We start from the raw sequence: 23,077 nt of genomic DNA on the forward strand, positions 1-23,077 counted from the left end.
GCTTTAAAGTGACCTGGAGCGGAGGGAGGGAAGGAGAGCCATGGCAGCAAAGCGGGCAGCAGCCGCTTACACGGGAGGAGGGACAGACGCTAGCAAAGGTCCGTGCGCTCTCTAAACAGAGCAATGAGGCTGCAGAGGGACGACAGGAAAGATAAAATTTAAGCAACCAGCAGCAAAATAAAACCAACCTCGAGCTCTGAACCACACAGTGAAAACCAGGAAGTTAAAAAAAAAAGGCTGGGGATGAGGGAGAGGGAAAAACTTCGCAAATCCCCGCGTCTCAGCTGATCCGCTGGGAGGGAGCAGCTTGTTTTCAGGCAGGATAGATTTGAGCATTGTCTGGGTCCTAGTGCCCCTACCACTTTTTTGTGCTCCGTTCTATTGCTGCTGGTGGCTGCTTATCACTCAGGCTACAAGGAGGAGCGCTTTTACACAGCTAATGGTGAATCCCCTGCAATCCAAGTCCTCCTCACTTGCTCAAATCTATTCTGCCTCAAAACAAGGAGCAGAAGGAAAAGGCTGCAAACTGTTAAATGGAAAAAAACCCAGGCACAGGGCAAGTACCTTAAGTATACCTTTAAAGCAACAGTGCTCTTTCCCTCCCTCCTCCCCTTCAGCTCGCTGAAAAGCTCCTTCTCCACGCGTGCTCCTTGTCCCTTGAGTGCTTTTCCTTCCCTCCCCACTTAAAACATGGTTACAAAGCACGGATCCACATGGATCCTCAGGATTTTTGCATTGGGCTACCCCAAACTCACCATCAGATCACATGTCTGTGGCCACAGCATGAACCATAAAAATCATGCACCCACTGTTTCGTTCAGAATATTTTTTTCTTGTTTTCCTCCTCTAAAAACTACGTGCGTGTTATGGTCAGATGCGTGTTATAGAGCGAAAAATACGGTACATTTTAACACCAACTACAATAGACATTTAAAACAATTCATAGGGCTGCTTAGAAACTCTTACAGTGAGTGACTAAGTCAAATAAATAAATGAATAAATCATATGCAAGAATAATAACACAGACACACAACAGCAGCTTAACCTCCTACAAATGTCTGGATAAAATTATGTGCTTTTAATTGGTGCCAGCATTTGAGTAAGTTCAGGGCTACACACATCTCTGAGTGTAGGACACTGAAGAGACAAGGTGTCACAATATGCACTTTTGGCAATGCAGTCACAGGAATGGGCCTCCCCCACTGATCTTACTCATGGGCAGATTGGTAGGGAAAAAGCTGTCCCTTCAGACATCTTGGCCCCAAACTGTTAAGGCCTTTCTGTTGTTATAAAGCTGAATTTGAGCCTACTTGAAACTTGGGGTTGTCTAATGCTTGATCCAAATTGGCAGTCACATTGCCCATAATGAAAATGCACAACATATCAGGACAAACTTTGCATAGCATATTAAAAACATATCCAAAATATTGTTATGCAAATGCTAGAGACAAGGATCATGAAGAACATACAGAGGAAAGGAGTCGCTGTTGTCTATGGATACCAAGTGGAAAATTTTTATTACACATCTCTGAAGTAAATTTTTGCTTTTCCTAAATTACCCATGAGTCAAATTAATTTGAATAGCATTTATTTATTTATTTATTTATTTATTTATTTATTTAAGCTTAGATGCTTAGAAAGTCCTCATTTCATCCATTTTCTTTTCCACAAGTCTAGCTTCAGTTCTGCAGAAAGCAGAGATGCTGCAAAGTGGTAGATGTCACCTTACTTAAAATGAACAAAGAGCAACGTCCCAATGTTGTGATTGTATTGTTTCATCAGTAGCCTGGAACAGTTGCCATTAAATTCTGTTCATTCAGCTGTGAAACCTGACATATGTGGGTGGTTCTGATTTATGAAGGACTAACTTTTGCCTTTAAAAAGAAGCTACACCCTGAACAAGGTTAAGGCTCATAAGCATCTACCATCCTGCCTTTTAGTTGTGGAAACAGCACCTCTTGGTGGTCAATTTATTAGTTCCAAGAAGCAGATGAGAAAACATATTATTTTAAAGGGAATGGAACATGGGGAATCATCTAAACCTATGTCAGAGGCATAAAAGTCATGATGGAAGAGCAAAACAGTAATGGATTTGAACATGACCTCTCATCCTAATTGCTAAATATTGTTTATTCATGTTCCTGTTGTAATGATACTGCATAGAGAATCTTGAATAAAATAAAAATTGTGCAGCATTTCCCACTATTCAATTACTAAATGCATAAGGCCAAGAAACAAATACTTAATTGAAACTTAAGACCTTTATGTCCAGAAAGATGCATTAGACTACAATCCTATATACATTTACTTGGGAATAAGCCCCATTGAACTTATAGCACCAAATGTTTATTTAGCAAAAGGCCTTCATTTGTACAAAAACAAAACACAGAGAACATGATTAAAACAAAACAGAACATCTCACCTCCCATATTGCTGCGGTACTAATAACAAGTAACACATTGTCAAAAGAAGCGAAATGCTACAATTTATTATTTTACTCGATACTGTAAACGAAGGTTAGTGAGCCTCTGTTCTCTGACTCCCCTTCCCCTGACTTTCAGGAGTGCTGGCAGTCAACTGCATTATATTCAGCCCACTCCTCTTTATTAGACAGAACTGCAGCTAGGAATGCAGCTAAGGATCTGGTTTGTCAACAGAAAGACCAGTATGTTTTCTCTGCCCCAAGCCCCTTTGCCCAGCAACCACGTTGCTAAGAATTTCTGTCTTGTGCAACTGCACAGGCTACACTGCAGCAGTATTCCTCCACCTGATTGTCAATACAGATACCAGTGCTCCTCCAAGAGTATCTTTCTGAACCATCCTACCCTAACTATAGAAGAAAAGCTATTTGTTCTATATAGCCTTTCCTCCTCCCAGGAGGAGAGGGGTTGTGATCGGGAGATGATTCCCGCGTCATGCAGGGGGCGCTCCACCCCCTGCTTCAACTCCAGGGCTGGCGCCACGCCCCTCCCCAGTTGGGCACCCAATAGGGAAGCTCGACGGGGGTGTGGCTTGCTGCTCAAACGCAGCCGCGCCAGCCCATCCCCACCATTTTCTTCGAGTCACCCACCCTCCACTCCCTTTAGATTAGATGTTCCTGAGACTTTGCTATGGACCTCTGGTTGGTCGCCCTGTTTAACCAGGGGGCCTGGTAGGAGTTTTTTCCAATTGGCTAAATTGGCCCGGCCTCTTGGTTTTTTTCGCCTACCTCGTAGCAACCGTCACAACTTTCGTGGTATTTGGCGGTTAGGCATTGGAATGTGTTGTTGGTGTTTCGGGTGGCAAGGTGTGGCCATCGCCTTCCCCGACAATTTTGGGTATTCCGCTAAAGGAATCCGGCGGTCGTGGATCCTGTCCGATGCCCATGTGGCGGGGGGCCATGGCACGACCCTCGGTGACATCAGGAAGAGAGCCTATAGTTGGATTAGCATCAACAGGCTTCCCCTACTGGTGGTTAACCCCTCCTCAGACTCACCCCTCTACGAGTGGGTGGAGTCTAATGTTCCGTGGTCTAATGCCTAAGCCAATACCTTCTCACATGCTGTAATCAATAAAGTTGTAGCCTTTACCTTACCCATTAACCTTACATTCTGTGTCCACAAGTCTTTATTCCCCAAGCGGGGACCGGGTCCTCGAATCACAAATAACACTTTTTGTTATATATGGTGAGAGGGAGCTCCTAACATCCAAGTAGAAGGCAGGTGTTCTTTGAACACCAATCTCTTCCAAGAATTCATGGAAATGCAAGTCCTTAATAAGTTGCCTCACCAAATCCAACATCACACTGAACTCAGTGAGGCTTGCTTCCCAGCAAATGAGGTTTGCTTGAAATTCAATGACAGTCTTCAGCTCAAAAGGACAGATACAGAAAAGATTTAAGCCACGAATTCTCATGCTGAAGTTTGAGGTACCTATTCTCCATCAAAAGATGCAGTGTAAAGATTAAATTACAAATGCATTTTACAGAAAACATCTTTAGCACTTAAATGATGGCTTCCTGCTAATACAAATGGAGAAAAAGGAGCAGCTTCATTTCTTTACACTGCTAATATCTAGTTAAGTCTGCCAATCAAGGCAGTTATTCATTATCACTTTTTAGACATGACAGCTTTGGGCTAAGGTGAAGATTGTTCTAATTAAGCACATGCTGATATCTGCAATTTTTTAATTAAAATCATTGTGAGTGTGTGTGTGTTTTAAATCTGACTATGATTTCTGTGGGATTATTTTACTGTAAGTAGTTCTGCAAACTGACAGGATTTGCAATGGCTACTGGTGTGAAATCTTTGCTTATTCTAATCGTATAGCTACCCTTTCTTCCCATGTCAATTTCTCTTCCACACAAATTATAAAGCTGTTCGCTATTATCATAATGCAGAGGCAGTCCGTTCTTAGCTGCATGACAAGTGCTCTTTGAAGCATGGCAATGGTTTACATTCTGGATTCTTAACTAAAATAATACTAAAGGTTATTTATAAATCATATACAACACCAAGGCAAATTCCACGTTATGAGTGAACATGTTTGCCTTACAATGCCAATGCTGGGGTAAAGAGATTTGGTGAGGAGAATCAATGGATGGGAGTGACTGCAGGGGCATACCTAGGAATTGACCAGATTGGCTGCTGCATGGCATGCAGGCCCAGGGATACACAAAAACCATGCCTCTCCACTCTGGCTTGGAGTGGCTAAGAGCCAGCCAGCCAGCCACAGTGGGTGTATACAAGCCAGAGGGAGTGAGCTGTGCATTTTGACTAGATAAACTGGTAAACTATTCAGAGAGACATATCTAAGGAAGATGAGTGCACTGATCTGCAAAATCCAGGAAGCACAACGCATACAGTGCAGTTCATTGAGCTGGTCTCTCCTGTCTTCTTCCAGTTTGCATATTTGTTACTAGGTTATTGCATTAGCGAGGGATGATTATCTGTGTTCAGTGCCAGTGTATAAGCTAAACAAGCTATAGCTTAGGGCCCCACTCTCTTGGGGCCCCCCAAAAAAATTAAAGGGAAAAAAAGTGGATGTACATTTCCAAAATATAAGATAAAAAACAAATAAAATAAAACCTACATACAGCAACAGTTTTGTGTGTTGTGTAGGCTCCTATGATGTAAGTAATGGGCCCCGCCTGCTAGCCTGCTCCCCATATATTACCATATAGCATATATTCAACACAAAAAACAGCAACAATTTGTTGTTGACAAAGGACAGCTGGACATATAAAGGGCCCCATTACCTTCAGTAGCTTAGGGCCTCATCAAACCTCAATCTGGCCCTGTCTGTGATATAGCACCAACAGCTGATGTAGCACCAAAGACAAAACCTTCATATTGCTTTATATCAGTGTAGCTCAGAAATAAATGCAGATGACCCTCAGGGTCCCATCCAACTTTATGATTCTATGATTTCAGCACACATGCTATGCTGCATGGCTTTAATATTGTTGTCATTTGCGGTTCTGCAGAATGGAGGCTCAACTATTTGGGAATTAGCCCTACAGTGGGCTCAAACCCACAACTTTGAGTCTCATGCTCTTACCAATTGAAATGTATCCAACAGTATTGCAGTATTGGAGAATGAAGAGTTTATAACTGAAGGGAGACGTGATCTGCCTTTCAGAAGCAACCTAGGAAGAAGAATTCCTTGTTGCTTATGTTATTGATGATATGGCTAACTGTAGTTAGACCGTGCTCTAGGCCTCCATTGTGTTTTGTGTTAAAAGAATCAGATAAGTTCAATTAGTAAGTAGCAATGCCAGTTCTTACTTGAAGCCTGAGGACACCTCTGACTCTCTACTACAGAGAGGTGATACATGATAATGTTGCCTACAGTGCTCTGCTCATAAATGACCAAACCATTTGTGGCTTCCCAGCCAAGAAGTAAGTAAAGTTGCAAGCTATATTTCATATGACTTATTTCCAGCAGGCATTGTAAGGTTGAATTCCATTTTACGATCTTTTTTGTCTGTTTTATTGTTCATTTGCTGTGGCTTGTTTTTATGTACACTGCTTAGAGATGTGAATAATTAAGATGTCTATAAATGTCTTAAATAAGTATGTAAGTCATTCATATGGCAGAGTAAGGGTGTATTTTGTGTAATGTCAGGGAGAGAATCCAGTTCTCATCATAGTGTTATGGTCTGCAAGACAAGATGTGAATTGTCTGCATGATATTAAACAAATGCATTCAGAAGAACATTTTTTAGTCCTCTGTGACTACCTTACCTACCAATATTTCTTTATTTAAAATAGCAACAACATTCTGTATCTGATCAAAACCCTAAAATGTATTTTATATAATTGACTTTATGTCTATTCTTTGTATATCGTACTGTTGTTTTATTGTTATGGCCAATGGCTGTCGCAAATAAAGATTCATTAAATTCTGTATCTGATGGTTAACTGCCTTTATTTTTTAAAAGAAGTTTTTGGAGTCCTGTGTACATTATAGCAAAGGCTCAAAATCCTATCATATACATAAAAACACTGATAATCCCAGATAAATGTTGTGAAAGCACCAACATACACTGGCAACTGTAAACAGCTATTTAAATATTGTTATGGGCTGTGAGTGGTGAGCCTTGGGGATTCTCTCAATGAATAGTAATATATCTAATAGTAAAATATCCAGGATGTATGTATGTTTGTTTGTTTGTTTGTGGTGCTGTGATCTAAACCACTGAGCTTTGGGCTTGCTGATCAGAAGGTCAGGGGTTTGAATCCGTGGAATGGGGTGAGGTCCAGTTGCTCGGTCCCAGCTCCTGCCAACCTAGCAGTTCGAAAGCACGCAGTGCAAGTAGATAAATAGGTACTGCTCTGGCGAGAAGGTAAATGGCATTTCCATGCACTGCTCTGGTTCGCCAGAAGCGGCTTAGTCATGCTGGCCACATGACCCGGAAGCTGTACGCCAGCTCCCTCAGCCAGTAAAGCAAGATGAGCACCACAACCCCAGAGTCGTCCGTGACTGGACCTAACGGTCAGGGATCCCTTTACCTTTTTAAACTGCTTAAGATTTCAAAAATTGCTAGCAGGGTCTGGAAATATATATTCTCTCAGCGCAGTGTTAACTGCTGGTTATCAACTCAACTGTTATATTTATAACAAGGCAAGGAAAGTGAGGGCATGACTCATTCTATTGTCCTCTGCTTGGCCAGGATAAGGGGTCAAACTAGCCTGCATTTTGGGGACAGTCATACAACTGGAGCAGAAAGAGAGACTGAGAAGTTTGTCTTGTTCTAAGTGCAGAAACCAAAGTTGTGGCTCTATTACCCTTCAGATTTAGGGTGGCGCAGGCGGTTCCCCTGCACGGGTTGCCAAGATGACAGGGCACACAATTATAATAATAATAATTGGTGGTGGTGGTGATGTAGCCTATATTTATACTGGTGCCTACTCAATATTGGGGGGGGGCGCATCAAATTTTCTCTTTGCTCAGGCTGCCATATTGCCAAAGTCCACATCTATCCCATGGCAAGAAATTTTAAAAAGTAGCAGAATCTGCTGGGGTCTTACCACCATGAACCCATTCATCCACCTGCATTTATAGCCTTTTATCACATAAAATGGCACAAGTCTCCAGTGATCCTAATTCCAAGGGAGCCCAAGCAATATGATGGTCAATATTCACCGGTAGATTGCAGTGCAATCCTATACATGTCTACTGAGTCCGGCTTCGGCTGGGGAGGGCGGGATATATATAAAATTTATTATTATTATTATTACTACTACTACTCAGAAGTCAGTCCTATTGAGTTCAGTGGGGCTTACTCCCAAGTAAGAGTGTTGATGATTATAGCCCTAACATCATTATTGCCAGCAACAATTTCAAGGCAGTGCATTCACGTCTACTGCCAAACTTCCATCCCCTGCCATTTCATATAGCCTATGCCTGCATGTGCAGTCTGTACATTTTTATTACGGGAACCTACAGCACAGCCGACTGGACAGACAGATATAGAGTGAAGAAAATGCTTCAGACACTGGGTAAGTTTAAAACCTGGTCAAGTATGCAGTGTGCAGAACAGCGTTCAAAACATATTTGTATTCTGTGCTGCGCAGCCAGTTACCTACTGAAATAAATTATGTATGGTTGGTGATCTGATTTATCAGCCTGCCAGTGTAGTTCAGAAGCAATATACCAGAAACAAAAAAAACTGCCACTGTTTTAAATAGGAAAACAGCATTAAAGAATAAACTTCCTCTTCTAATAACTGCAGAATACCACACACAAATGCTAGAGTCAGTCCGTCTTGGGCACACATATAAAAAAGGCCTGCGTGCCGTCTCTGCTCAGTTATTATTCCGAGCACATTCTCTCCTCTACTTGCTGAAGCTCAGGCTTCACTTTCATGTCATAAGCATATGTCTAATAGAGATCAATCTTAGGATGAGTTAATCTCTCTAGAGAAAGTTTTATTTAAATTAAATCAGCATTGAATAGCTTAGATTAAATCCAAAGCATCTGATCTGCAAATTAATCTATTTAAATGCACTCTGGGGATCAAAAATAGGCTGGGTGCTGTGTTTGTGTTTCGCTCGTATCTGTCTCTTCTGTAATCTTGGAGTGAACATATATCTGCTTTTAGTTAACTAAATTATCCAATCCACTCAAAAGTTTCATTTGTTGCGGTGAAGTTCAGAGAGCTTTTTATTCAATTATACAACCATCGGAAGGAGAGAAGAAATGATATGTCTCTCCCCCAGTAGGTTATTTGCTGACCTTATATGCCTTAATTCTAAAGAAATTAGCACATCTGTAGTCTAGAATTGCAGTGGAAAAACAGCTGTGGCACAGGGTCCATTTTTGGAGTTCTCTTTCAAATCATATAGTTCTTCCCTTGATCACACTACTTTGTTTTTGTGGTAAGTGCCTGGGCATATGACCGAGGTCAGGTCACAATGCACCCAGATCTCCGTATGCTTCACAATGGCCCTGTTCAGACATAGCATATTGATGCTTATTAAGCCCAGATAGAAATAAGCATTGTGCTCACACATCCCTTTGCCACCCTTTCCATCCTCCCTTCTCCAGTATTGCAACAGAAGACTTCCTGGCTGAATTGATAATAATTTCTCATTCTATCCAGTGCAGGAAATTCCGGTCCCACAGATCTGAGTGAACCAGAATCTGAAGTCACAGGATTCGTAACTGCTATGGACATGAGAAGGAACTGTGATTGAACCCAGGATTTCTTGAATTGTGGCATGGAAAGGATGGTGCAAGGATGGTGAATCTCTCAGCCTAATAAACCAAGACATGTTATCCCAGGCTGCGTGTTGTTCTTCCTATGTGACAGGTACATGACAAGCTCTCTCATTCATAACCATGCAAATTTAGACAAGGCTGACAAAATAAAGCCAACCAGGTTGTTGTTGTTTTTTAAAGGCCTGAAATAGGTTGTATGGAAACATTGGTTTTCATTTGTGCTACTTTCAAGAAACTCTGCACTGAGTTGTAGAAGGTTATGAGGCATGGCATAAAGATGCAGTTCATGCAGAGCATGATTCTCTGTGAGATCAGAGAGCACCTGGATCCCATAACTGTGCATTGTAGGGAAGATCAGTAGCGGTGGGCAAGCTTGTTTGATCTCCTCATGATGCAGAGGACCAGTTGAAAAGCTTCCAATGTACCCTAAAGGTAAAGGGACCCCTGACCATTAGGTCCAGTCTCGGTTGACTCTGGGGTTGTGGTGCTCATCTCGCTTTATTGGCCGAGGGAGCTGGCGTACAGCTTCTGGGTCATGTGGCCAGCATGACTTAGCCACTTCTGGAGAACCAGAGCAGCGCACAGAAATGCTGTTTACCTTCCCGCCAGAGTAGTACCTATTTATCTACTTGCACTTTGACGTGCTTTCGAACTGCTAGGTGGGCAGGAGCAGGAACCGAGCAACGGGAGCTCACCCCCTTGTGGGGATTCGAACCGCCAACCTCCTGATCGGCAAGTCCTAGGCTCTGTGGTTTAACCCACAGTGCCACCTGCGTCCCCCCAATGTACCCTAACATTCCACAAAGCACAATTTGAAACCTACACCATTCAAACAAGAGAGAAGAACACAAAAGATTTGGGTACAGTAATGTATTAGAACAAGCTGCTATCTTAAATATAATATAATGTAATGTAATGTAATGTAATGTAATGTAATGTGTAATACAATATAATATAATTTGTTATTTATACCCCACCCATCTGGCTGGCTTTCCCCAACCACTCTGGGCGGCTCCCAAAAAAAATATTAAACAGAATAAAACTTCAGACATTAAAAACTTCCCTAAACAGGGCTGCCTTCAGGTGTCTTCTAAAATTAAAATAGTTGTTTATTTCCTTGACATCTGGTGGGAGGGCCTTCCACAGGACGGGCGCCACTACCGAGAAGGCCCTCTGCCTGGCTCCCTGCAACCTCACTTCTCGCAGTGAGGGAACCGCCAGAACGCCCTCGACGCTGAACCTCAGTGTCCATCTTACTGTAATGTTAATATTGAAATGGAAAAGAATTTTGTGTGGAAGGTGTTGGATCAACTCACTTTCTTGGCAAGTTTGCCACAGGAAGAGCCCAAACATCTTCTCGTATTTATTAAGTTTTCAAAGTTTCTCTGTTTTAACAACATGATGTGGTTCTCTTAGGTTAGAATTATAAGAGAGAAATGTATATTTTAAAACTTCGTAGTCATTAAAAAGTTTCCCCCTCTAATCTGAGCCTCAGATATGTGGCAGTGTTGGAATAAAAAAGGAAAGACAAATAAATAATGCAGCTTTTCCAGTGCTGTGTGACAAAGATTTGTGGTTTTGGGTGCTTTTAACAAGGAGGAGAAACAATATAAAATAATAGAAAGGAGCCATTAAAAAAACCACCACACACATTCCTATCAAGGTTACACAAGCAATGCGCATGGTGTAAAAGAAAAAGGTAAAGTTTCAATTATAAGAAACAAACTTATCTATAGGTAATTGAGGATCTCTCTGTATTTTGTAAATACTGCATGCACATTATGCTTATGCTCTTGGAGTCAGATAGGTCAGGGCAGTGCCAAAATTTAATTCATGCAGACTGCACTCACTCTGAGCTAGTTTGAATGACCTTGCTAAGCTGTAAATGTAGCAAAACAGCATCTACCTGCTCACAGAACATGCCTATAACACATCCAGGAAAACTAGCAACCCATGAGTACACATTATCTTTGCATAAGGCCTATAAACATATCATCTAATACATCACATGATCAAACCATTAACGGCTGTATTTTTTCGTCTATAAGACGCCCCCATGTATAAGACGCCCTATTTTTGGGGACTCAGATTTAAGAAAATGGAGGGAGCTGTATCCATGTATAAGATGCCTCCTAATTTTTGACATTCTTTTTTAGGGAAAAACCTTGTCTTATACACGGCAAAATGCAGTATATGTGGGATATCAATTGTGTGGTTCAAGACCACACATTGTTTCCTGAAAAAACAGCTAGTTCCTGGAGGGGCTTTCTGGCTGGCTTAGCTCTTTGAAGTCTGGGGCAAGTGTACCTGGCTGCTCCCCTCTCTATACGGGTCTGGAAGAAACAGATGAGATATGTATGTTCAATGTGTTATAGGTAGGGCTGCCTCTGAAGACAGGTCAGAAACTTCAACTGGTACAGAATTTGGTGACCATGGACTCAGCTAGATTGGTAAAGCAAAAGCATTTTATATGTGATATAACACTGTGACACCAGATGGTGCTGTGGAGTTCCATTTTTGCCAATACGATTTCTCATTATAAAGGTTACAATGCATTTTTTCTTAAGTGCTTCTTTGATGTGTCAAATCCAGCCCATGTTGCTCACTGGAGCAGGATGCTTTGAGCATATTACACCAATCCTAGCACAACTGCACTGGCTGCCAATTAGTTTCTGGGCCAAATTCAGAGTGCTGGCTTTGACCTTTAAAATGCCTTAAATAGCTTAGGACTGCAATACCTCAAGGACCGTCTCTCCCCATAAGAACTGACCCAGATCCTGCAATCACCATCTGAGGCCATTCTTTGTGTGCCTCCTCCACTGCCATTATGTGTTCTTGTAGTTATTCTGCTGTTTCGATATTTTAGTACAGGCATAGGCAAACTCGGCCCTCCAGATGTTTTGGGACTACAATTCCCACCATCCCTGACCACTCGTCTTGTTAGCTAGGGATCATGGGAGTTGTAGTCCCAAAATATTTGGAGGGCCGAGTATGCCTATGCCTGTTTTAGTACCAAACTATCTGCATTACAGTTCATCGATTGCACCAACCTCTCTACCTTGCAATGAGTTGCATCCAAATTTAGTCACACTCAAAGTAGATTCATTAAAATGAATGCACATGCCTAAGGGGCCAATCCTATGTCAAGTTCTGCTGGGGTGAGGAACTCAGGATGCAGTGGATCTCAAGCTGAGCAGGGAGGTTCATGGCTCAGCAGGGCTCAGTTAGCCAAAGATATGCTGGCATAATTTACTTAACCTGGCTGAGCCAAAGGGGTTTAGCAGAGGTCGGTGTAAGGTCCCCCAAAGGCACTGTGAGGAGGCTGGGACTGGGCAGGGAGTACTTAAGCTGGATCCTAACTATGTTCAGCTCAGTCACATAGTGGCAAAAAGTTTAGCATAAGTCAACCTCTATTTTCAAGGCTTCTTTTCCCTCTGACAGGTTGGGGGCAGCTCAGCTGGAAGTAGCCTTGCTGTGGAATGTGGAGTGGATCTGGTGTAACTTTACACCAGCTTGGTTTACAACAGCTTCTTGTGTATAGGATTGTTGCGTATGAAGACCCCCAAGACCTCCCAAAGGTTGACACCAATATTAGTTTAAGGTTATTGGCATAATTTTGGCCACAAGTTTATTGATTACAGGATATGAGTGGTTTGCTTAGGCATTGGTTTGACTAGCTGCACCTACACCTCTGGCAGAGCAGCACTGACAACCGGCAGAAGTCAATAAGGGTAAACATACTGGGGGAACATTGGTCCTACCACAGACACAGCCTCACTCCAAAATGCTCCCAGGTGCTCTGGCGTGGCCCTAAACCCTGGAAGGGGATTGGACAAAAGCATGGCAAGCACCTGGATTCCTTTAACTGAATTCCCTTTCATGCACTGAAAGGGCAGGTGTGACAATCTCCCCTCACCACACCTTGAACAAATGCCTAACCACCAAACCTTACAAAGTTGGGACAATGTGCTACGTGGCAGGCGAAACCCAAGTGGCACGAGCCAATGAGCCAAATGGGGAAATTCCTACCAATGAGCCAAATGGGAAAATTCCTGTCCCAAAAACAGACGACCCACGGCGGCATGGAAAGGTCATGGCAAAACCCTAAATATAGGGAGGGTGATCCGGTGCACAAGGCGTTAAGAGGAAGCTCAACGCAACGTGCAGCAGTATAAATAGGTCCCCTGACACAAATTCTCTTAACCCCATTGGCCAGAATTGCCCCAGCAACTGAGGGACCCAATTGGGTTGTTGTGGCTCTCCAAACACTCCCACCCACACAAATGGTGAGGTCAGTCTTGGTGATCTCACCGCAACGCGTGCCCTCCATGATGAGGACACAATTTATTTAACACAGGGGCATTAATTTCATTTGGGTCTACCTTGAATATAATTTAATTGGATGCAACTCTACATGTTGGTTACTGTAGACTCACAGCTTCTACAGCGGTTACATTCTGAGGGGTTGTGCATAACTCACAAATCACAAATAAACAGGACAATCCCAGAACCACCTGCACACACCAAACAGGCCTTGCTGCTTCTCACAGAAGGTGGAGAGCTTTTAAACTCTCTGCCTAGGTTACTGGGTTCTGAGAGGCTCCCACAAGAAGTTGGATGGCCCTGCAAGACCTTGTGAAGGCCTCTAGAGCCCAAGCGAGACCTTCCCAGGGTCCAGTAAGCAAGGCAGGGAGCTTAAAAGCTCCACGCCAGGAAAATCTGGCACATAAGGAGCTTTTAAGCTCTCCACCTTGCATGAGTTTAATTCGTGTGATGTAAACTGGCCAGTTGCCAAGTGCGTAGAGCTGTGATTGTACAAGCACACAACCTGCTAGTCTGCTGTATTATATTTACAGTATTTATAGCAGTTTTCTGGGTGAATCCCAAAGATAAAATGATAGAATACAATATTTAACATATCATTAACACAACTGGAGCATTAAAAATCCCCAGAAGAGAGAGTCCTAAAACCAAAATACCAAAATACCTAACAACAAAAAGAACAAAAAGAAGGCACCAGATGAACTTTTATAGGGAGGCTGTTCCAAAGCAGAATTCCATCACTAGAAAGCTCTGACTCTAGTAGTCACACACATCATTTCATCAAACATACCCCTCAGAAATGAACTTCCTCTTATATATATTTTTCAGGGGAAGGGCAAAAGAGGGAACATGTTCATACAGACCACAGTGGTAGTTTTGCATTCATAAGATTCCAACTCCAGTCTCTGGTCTGCAGCATCCTAATGTTCTCTCACCTGCTCACCCAGGGAGTATGTAATATTTACGTACTACAAAAATGCAAGATGGACAAAGATTTTGCTGATAAAGATGTTTGCTGAGAAAGATAAGGAAACTAAACTGAAAACTGTAGCTTTCTCTAGCAGGATTTTCACATGCTAATCAGGGTTTCTGCAAGTATCAGAAACAGCACCAAAGAACACAAACTAGAGATCAATGGTAAGTGAAATCTAAACTCCCCACCTCTGGGACTCTGGAGTATCATACCTATCGCCACACCTACTAATGGCTGCAGAAGTTGGGGGGGGGGGGAGTTTTGGCCTGATTCCATTGAATAGCAGCTGTGGGACCAGATCAGGATACAGTGAATAAATTACCAGCAGGTGGTTCCTGCCCAGCTAAACACTCAGAGGGTTGAAGTGGGAAGTTGTTGCCCACAGAGTGAAATTCCACTTCACCAATGGCAGACAGCAGGATAGCAACTCTGCCGACAGAGCTGTGAAGGGAGAGACCACTGCTCAGCACAAACACAGCATAAGGGGAATTTAGATTGCCCTGTAAAATGTGTCTTTGTATATTTGTATTTTATGACTCTCATATTTGTGTTATATAGAAAAGCATATTTTGATAGGAAATATATCTGGCAATTGCAGTGCAAAGCCTGGTACAGACACATTCTATATACAATTTGAGTTCCACTGATGTCACATCAAAATTATTCACCCCTGTGTCTAATTAGAAAAATTCTTATAAGGATACAGAATTTCCTATGGCATGTAATCTATTCTCTCTATTCCTATTTAAATACAGCAGACCAAATCAAAAGAGTATCATTCTCCAAAGAAGAAGAAGAAGGAAGGAAGGAAGGAAGGAAGGAAGGAAGGAAGGAAGGAAGGAAGGGGAAATGGGGGATTTTTATTATGCCTGAAAATGTCGTTTGTTCTCCCTTCATTTTGTTTGGGGCTTAATCCACAATGTTATTTAAAATGACTATCTGAATATTCAGATACGAGAATGCTTTCCAAATTACCACCGGAAAAAGGTAATGACTGAAGAAGGTCGCATTAAAACTGGGATAAATCACTACTATTGTGTGCAAGTTTGCTTTCCTCTGCAGTATAGCTCTTTAACAAACACAAATTCAAGTACCCTGGAGCATGAATAGATCTTTGGCTTTGGCCTTGTATTGTTCTGTAATTTTTGTTTTATAATATAAATATATTTTTTGTTTTATAAAGGTTGTTACGCAGCTAGAGTCTTTAACAACTGAAAGATTGTAAGTCCAATAAATAATGTATTAAACATTTTGTTTTTGTTTTAGTTGACTCAGCAGGATGGTTTTCCAGGTAAATCATATGCAAAAGCGTTGAATTAGAAGGACAGGTGTTCTTTATTTTTAGTTTCTGCAGGGCAATGTACTGTTAGAGCACAGGGACATAGCTTATCATCAAATAATGTATCACCATCTATTCAATGTCTTTTTGAATAAATATGATTGCACATGTAAAGATGCAACTCATCCCATTTCCATGGGCTTCAGAAATTATTTATGCCTTGCTTCAAATGAAATAAATTGTAGCTTTCAAGAAGTACAACTGGTGTAGCTCTGTGTTTCAGAGATGGTAAATACGGTGAAAATCTATAACAACATTTTCTTTTCTTTTTAAGAAACAGAAAGGGCTTCTCAGGGCCAAAGTAGATATGGTGCTAAACACATCAATGAAAGTTCTGTGTATATTTTTATTTATTTATTCTAAAATGGTTTGGCTATCTCTGTTATCCCCTCCGCAGTTTCTGCACATTTCCACATCATTTTGCTTTTCTTTCTTTTTTTAAAGTCCTCATTAAAAATTGTCAGCATTTTACTGAACATTTCTCCTAATATATACATTTCTATATACATTTGGTAAGCAACTGTCCGTAATGGATTTTTGTGTTATATTCGCCAATACATTCACCCTTGATATGGCATATATTTCCATACAATTTTTGTTGCATCACAAAATACGAAGAAATACAAATTTCAAAGGATAGTTGTTTTCTTGTTGCCCAGCAGGGCTGTCTTTCTTAGAAAGAAACTCCAGGCACTTCAGATAAACTTAAACAGGAACAGCAGAGCAAAGCAAGCCATGTTGACTCCTAAGCCTTTAGGCTGACAATGGCTTCCTTCTACTCACATCTATAGGAAGTTTTTCTAACAAATTCTTCCTCTAGACCTATGAACTATCTACATACAGGTCTTGCTTTCTGAACGCTCCCTGTGTGAAAATTCACATAGTACCCAAAAGTTACTATACACACCACAGATTCAGTTATCCAAACAGAGAGCATTTTTTACTTCCTTGTTTGTCTTTTGCTGGTTGGCTGAGGAACTGTAGTGATCTGTACTTTAGCAAGGTTTCCCTGGGGTTTCTTTTTGCTTGGTGGGTGGGTCAAAATTCTGTAGAACGCATTGAAATTTGCCTATGGGACTTAATGGAAATCGCCAGCTTGTTATTTGTATGCTCGCCTAACAAACCATTTCCAGGGAACAGAAAGTATGTATACATAGTTACATTTTTGTTTGCATATTGTTCCGGGAACTGTGAATTAGGTACGTTTTGAACCAAATTTTCCCTCTATCCCTCAAAGGGAGATATCAGGATCCGGTCTGCGACATGTGGGCTAGCCCTTTTCTGCCCTGCAACATGTATCAATATATGTGAAACCAGGCATGAAGGTTAGAACAGCAGTCAGGGAGAGAAACTTAAGTGACACAGATGGAAGCCAGGTTAAGGGAACATCTACCAGAAAGTGACTCAACACAAAATGGAGAGGGAGAGAGCGAGAGCAGAAGGGAGTTGAAAGAATGCTTGTTTAAATCAAGTTAGTTGTTTTCATAGAATTGTAGAGTTGGAAGGAACCATGAGGAACTAGTCCAACTGCTCCTACTTGATTCTTAATGATAATTAACATCACTTGAAACACCACAGTAATCAGAGCCAGACCAATACATTTCAGCACCCAAAGTGGACCCCAAAATGTCCTCTCTCTGCACCAGGGAAGAAGGGGGTCAGGGTAGATATACATCAGGAACAAGGTGGGGATATGGGGAGAAAGAAAGATCAACATTTGGATCTGTTGCCCCAGGTGGAGCCTGACTTGGTCACCTCACCTCTCCTCATAGGCAGGCCACCGCTTACAGTAGTAATTAAAATCTCAAGTCACTCAAAACTACTACTAGCCTAAACTCTCATTGGTGCCATGCCTAGCCAATTCATAAGATTTATGCTGCCAGATAATTGCAAAGGCCAATGTTACACACTCCTATCCCCTTCTGTGCCCGAAGGTGGCCTTGAGATGTGAGTTCACATTTTCTAGAAAGGAATGTGCAGGCTAAATCTGAGCCTTAGTTCATAAGGTTCCAAGTTCAATTACTGAAGTTTCTGTAGGCAGTTACATATAGGTTTATCAAATATTATTGCAATATTGTAATTATGTAGGTTCTAAACAGACTCCATCTTACGGAGGGCATAGAGCTTAAATCTAAATATCTTTCTCCATACATTCATGCAGTAGATGTTCATGTGTGTATCCAGACAATGGAAACAAAAGAACTGAAAGTGCACTGCTTATTCCCCATCAATCATTCCATGCCCCCAAAGCCATCCATAAAACATTAGCTTTTCTTGACCAAATTACATCCTTTTCAGTTATTCGTTTGACATATTGACAGTAAAATGAATCAGAACAAGCACTTGGCTTTCATGTTTAAAGTTATGCTACAATAAGAGTGTGTTTTTCAGTCGAAACCTAGCACATTCCTTTCAATTAACCAAATTTATGATGCATTAGATTTCTGGGAGAAATCTAAATGATGGGAGAGGGGGCAGGAAAAAAAACCAGAGCAAAATAGGCTTTGTGCTTAGCGCATCCTTTGTTGCCAGCAGCTTCCATTTTCCTTTCTATATTCAAATCCCACATTATGCTCAATAATTTACATAACAAGGAGAAACAAACAGGTTGCTTGCCAGCCACAGGTATGCACAGGTCCTGTCCTCTGAGATAATGTACACGATGTGCTTTGAACATGTTCAATGCACCATATAAATGAGAAGAAGTATAACAACATCAACAACAACCCGACCAGCATATGTTCACTGCAGGAAAGAGCCAACTAATCCCAGCTTCTCCCAATGCATGCCAAATCAGCATGCCATCGCATGACACTCTGCCTGTACCAAAAGCTGCGGGCAGTAACACAACAGCTGTTGGCAGTTGACACAGATTGGCTTATTCCTACAGCTGCTGTGTATTCAAGTGCTTATGAGGATAGTCCCTAATTCTCAGGACAAATATTGTAACATGGGAAGGTTTATATATGCACCAACTCGTGGAAGAACTCACAGCTAACTCATGAACTGTAATAGGTAACCATGGAAGTCTCACTTCAAATGGCAGACTCCAAGGGAATAAACACAACTTTTTCTGGCAAGGAGGGCTTGCAGAAGAATCATGTCTTCATGGCATAGGCTTTGCGGTGAAGACCTCTTTTCTGTCTGCGATAGAACCACTGATTGAGAGCTCAGAATGCTTGCTTTTCCCCACCTCTCAATCACCTCTAGGCCAGGGTGATGTATTAATACATTCCCCAGGACTGGTATGAGGGCCAGACCACAATGGCGGCTTCACCTGTTGATATATCACAAATGAAACCACTTAGGGAGAAACAAACTGCAGCCGGACACTGGTGGCAGAGGGACTCGGGAGCAGTGGCAGTTTTAGTAACAATATACCGCCAGGTGAAACTGCCACCAGGCTCTATAATACAACTGAGGGAGGAACAAGCTACATTGGCCAGGGCTGATGTAACTTGTTCCTTCCCCAGCTGCCTGCGCAGACAGATGGCTCATTTAAACTTCTCTGTTGAGGGGCACGCGGCTGGCTGCCCCTCAGAGGAGAAGTCCAACGGAGCCCCTGCCTCCAGATCTTTTTATTATTATTTTGGTGCTAGCTTCTTTAAGGGCCTCTTTGACTGAAAAGCAGGATTGAAAGTATCTCAAATAAAACCTTTCCCTGGTGAGGGTTTTGTCAAAATAAGATGATGGAAGGATTGGAGCGTAGCAAGGGTGTGTTAGTTGACTTAGTGACCAGTCCTTCAAAGTTGCCAAAGCTATTAGGTAGCCTATTGTGTATTAAGTTCAAGGCCATATACAATACCTTGCAAGATGACACTGCCAATTTAAGATGATCCAGACCTCACACACTTAGCATAATCCATATAATCATCCTGCAAGCTTTGTGCAAACTAATCACGAGGAATTTACCAGAAGGTGCATCCTCACCCTTGTCGTTCAGCCTGGACATTAAGATCCGGCTCTGAGGGCCTTCTGGTGGTTCTCTCATTGAGAGAAGTGAGGTTACAGGGAACCAGGAAGAGGGCCTCCTTGACAGTGGCACCCACCCTGTGGAACGCCCTCCCATCATCTATCTGACTTTTAGAATACATTTGAAGGCAGCCCTGTACAGGGAGTTTTTTAATGTTTAAGGTTTTTGTGCTTTAATACTTTGTTAGAAGCCACCCAGTGTGGCAAGGGCAATGCAGTCAGATGGGCGGGAAACAACAACAGCAACAACAGCAACAACAACAACAACTCAATACACACAGGCATTCTGGAAGTGACCTTTGTTAGTGAAGGTCCTCTGGACAATGTTGGACTAGTAATAGTTGGATCCTATTGATGTCTGCTTCTCTTCCTCTTTCTGCAACTGCTAAACACCTGACAGCTGGCAAGTTACAACTGACTTCCAGGATCAAAGGTCTTACAGGCTTGCTCTGCTAAAGTATTTAAATTGGGGAAGGAATAAGTTAACATCTGTAAAAATTTGTGTCTAATTGCAATTTTGGCTTATTAGTGAGCTTCATAATTTGATGATTAATTTAATCTAAAATGTGGAACAAAGGATGGCTCTTTCTAGGTAGGAAGGGTATAGGAAAAAGAAAATAGCACTACCATTTCCAGGATACCATTGCTGTTTTCTAAAGTTAACATTTTGGTGAGCATAAGCAACCAGACAGTCAGGAGGAAGCTGCCTCCAGCTTTTTATGACCCAGTTTATGAAGAAATTGAAGTCAGAGCTATAGAAATAACTCAAGCAAGAGATACTTTTTAAAACCCACTGGTTGATGCTATTTTATTTATTTTTATTTTTATTTATTTATTTGCTGAGCTGTTAGCTTGGAAGTTGAATTCAGCATTCATACTCATTGCTACACCTTTTTTCTTTGTACTTGCTAACTTGTTTGTAGTAGAAATTAACCTAGCAGCCTCATTCCAGTTTGCACTTTCCAAAAAAAAAAAAAAAAAAGTGGGGATTTCCGAAGCTTAAGGGACTTTTGTTTCTACATCCCATCCAATGTAAAATCTGAAGCAGTGATTCACTGTAGTAAGAACTGTGTGCTCTAAAAGGCACCTGGAATTTCTACACTCCCAGATATTGCACTTAGAAGTTACAACTACTCTCCATCTCTCCAGAAGATGCCTCCACAATCTGTATTTTGCAAATGGTACACCTTCAAAAATGAAACAACACAGTGTAGATGTTTCACCCCAAATGCTCTATATACTTAAGTAGATTAAACTGTATGTCACTGGGGCTTTTCCAGAAGGTATACCTGTGACTTGAAGGGTCAAAACATCCAGCTCTCCACAGTGACATCACCTGTTTCCCCAGAGATTCTGTGTCAAAATCACTGAGCCATTTGGGTTTGCCGATTGGAAGGGTAGCAGTTCGAATCCATGCAATGGGGGGAGCTTCTGTTGCTCTGTCCCAGCTTCTGCCAACTCAGCAGTTCAAAAGCATACCAGCGCAAGTATATAAATAGGTACTGCTGTGGCGGGAAGGTAAGCAGTGTTTCCGTGCGCTCTGGCACTTGTCACAGCATCCCATCGCACCAGAAGCGGTTTAGTCCTGCTGGCCACATGACCCAGAAAGCTGTCTGCAGACAAACACTGGCTCTCTCGGCCTGAAGTGAGATGAGTACCGCAACCTCATAGTCGCCTTTGACTGGACTTAACCATCCAGGGGTCCTTTACCTTTTTACATTTACTTGTGTCAAAACTTTTTAAATTTAAATTTTATTTATTTAATCTGTATGCTGCCTAAACCCCAGTTGAAATGGATCTAGAAAATCAGTTTCATCTAAGAGTGCTTAGACCTGGCCTGCAACCACACATACAAGGACCTTGCTCAAGAAGGGGAGATTGGATACTAGCCAGTAGTTTCTTAGATTTTCAAATTCAGGCAGAGTTTCATGAGGAGTGGTTTTATGACTGCCTCCTTCAAGCAGGAAGGGACCACCCATGCTCACAGGGTAGCATTAATCACCTCTCTGGCCCAGGCTGTCATCCCCTTCCTGCTAGTTGATGTTTTCATTTTCGCCAAGAGAGGCAGGGTCCAGAGCTCAAGTGGTCACTCTGGCCGATCCACCTTCCCCACATCCTTGAGCCTTACTGACTAAAACCTATGCAACACAACAGGGATAGGCAGTGCTCTGGATGCCCTTTGAGATTCATCTGCTGTAACAGCAGAGTCAAGTTCCTGGTGGATGAAAGCAATTTTATCCTCAAAATGCTTTGCAAACAAGTCACAGCAAGCTATTGTCTGTTCTGCCACATCCAAGTACACAGATGGTCGCAGCTAGGGGAGATCAACTCCACCCTGCTCACACACACCCAGGTCTCAGTGATAGCAGATTGGCCTCCTCATCCATAATCAGATTGTGTATGAGGGAGGTCTTACTCAGAATCAACTTAGCATTCAGCAACAGCAGTCGCAGACACAAGGGCTGGCTGATAGGACAACCACAATTCCCCAGGTTGGAGGTGGGGCTGGCACAAAGCACAGTCACTAAATGCCTGGGTCATGAGCATGCTACACAGGCTTCCCGCACTATACCTCCTCCTACCCTGAACAGCTCCAATTGTGTCCATCCCAAGCTCCCCTCTTGCCGGACACACCCTACATCTGTTAATTTAATAAACAACGAAACCCACAGATTTAAAAGCACACAAAAGCAGTTTAAAACAATTTCAAACATTTTAAATAGGGCAATAAAAACAGCATCAGAAACCCCCAACAAAAACTCTTAAGCAATATCCCACCCCAGGAATCTGTTCGGTCACCTCAATGTGCCTGGCACCAGGTCTCACAGGAGGGTGATCTCTGGCCACCTCAGCTTCTGTAGCTGGAGCCACCCAAGGCTCTGCCCTCCCAGGCCAGGTAGAAAAGGCTTCCAAGGCAGGGAGCAGGTCTTCCAGGAATTCAAAGTTCCAAATCTTAGGGACATGCATGTATCCATGCAAGTAAACAGACTGATCGCTCCCCACATCATGAAATTAAAAGATGTCTTTTTCTTGGGAAAAAAGCAATGACAAACCTAGACAGCATCTTAAAAAGCAGAGACATCACCTTACCAACAAAGGTCCGTATAGTTAAAGCTATTGTTTTCCCAGTAGCAACGTATGGAAGTGAGAACTGGACCATAAAGGCGGCTGATCACCAAAGAATTGATGCTTTTGAATTATGGTGCTGGAGGAGACTCTTGAGGGTCCCATGGACTGCAAGAAGATCAAACCTATCCATTCTGAAG

The 23,077-nt window shown here is 42.2% G+C and overlaps 1 protein-coding gene across 5 annotated transcripts in view; it reads right to left on the bottom strand.

Annotated features, from left to right (window-relative positions):
- Positions 1–23,077, bottom strand: part of CSMD3 (CUB and Sushi multiple domains 3) — a 592,920-nt gene that overhangs the window by 360,158 nt on the left and 209,685 nt on the right. The window lies entirely within an intron of this gene.

Source organism: Podarcis cretensis, assembly GCF_951804945.1.
Source record: "Podarcis cretensis genome assembly, chromosome: 7".
In the NCBI taxonomy this organism is placed as follows: Eukaryota; Metazoa; Chordata; class Lepidosauria; order Squamata; family Lacertidae; genus Podarcis; species Podarcis cretensis.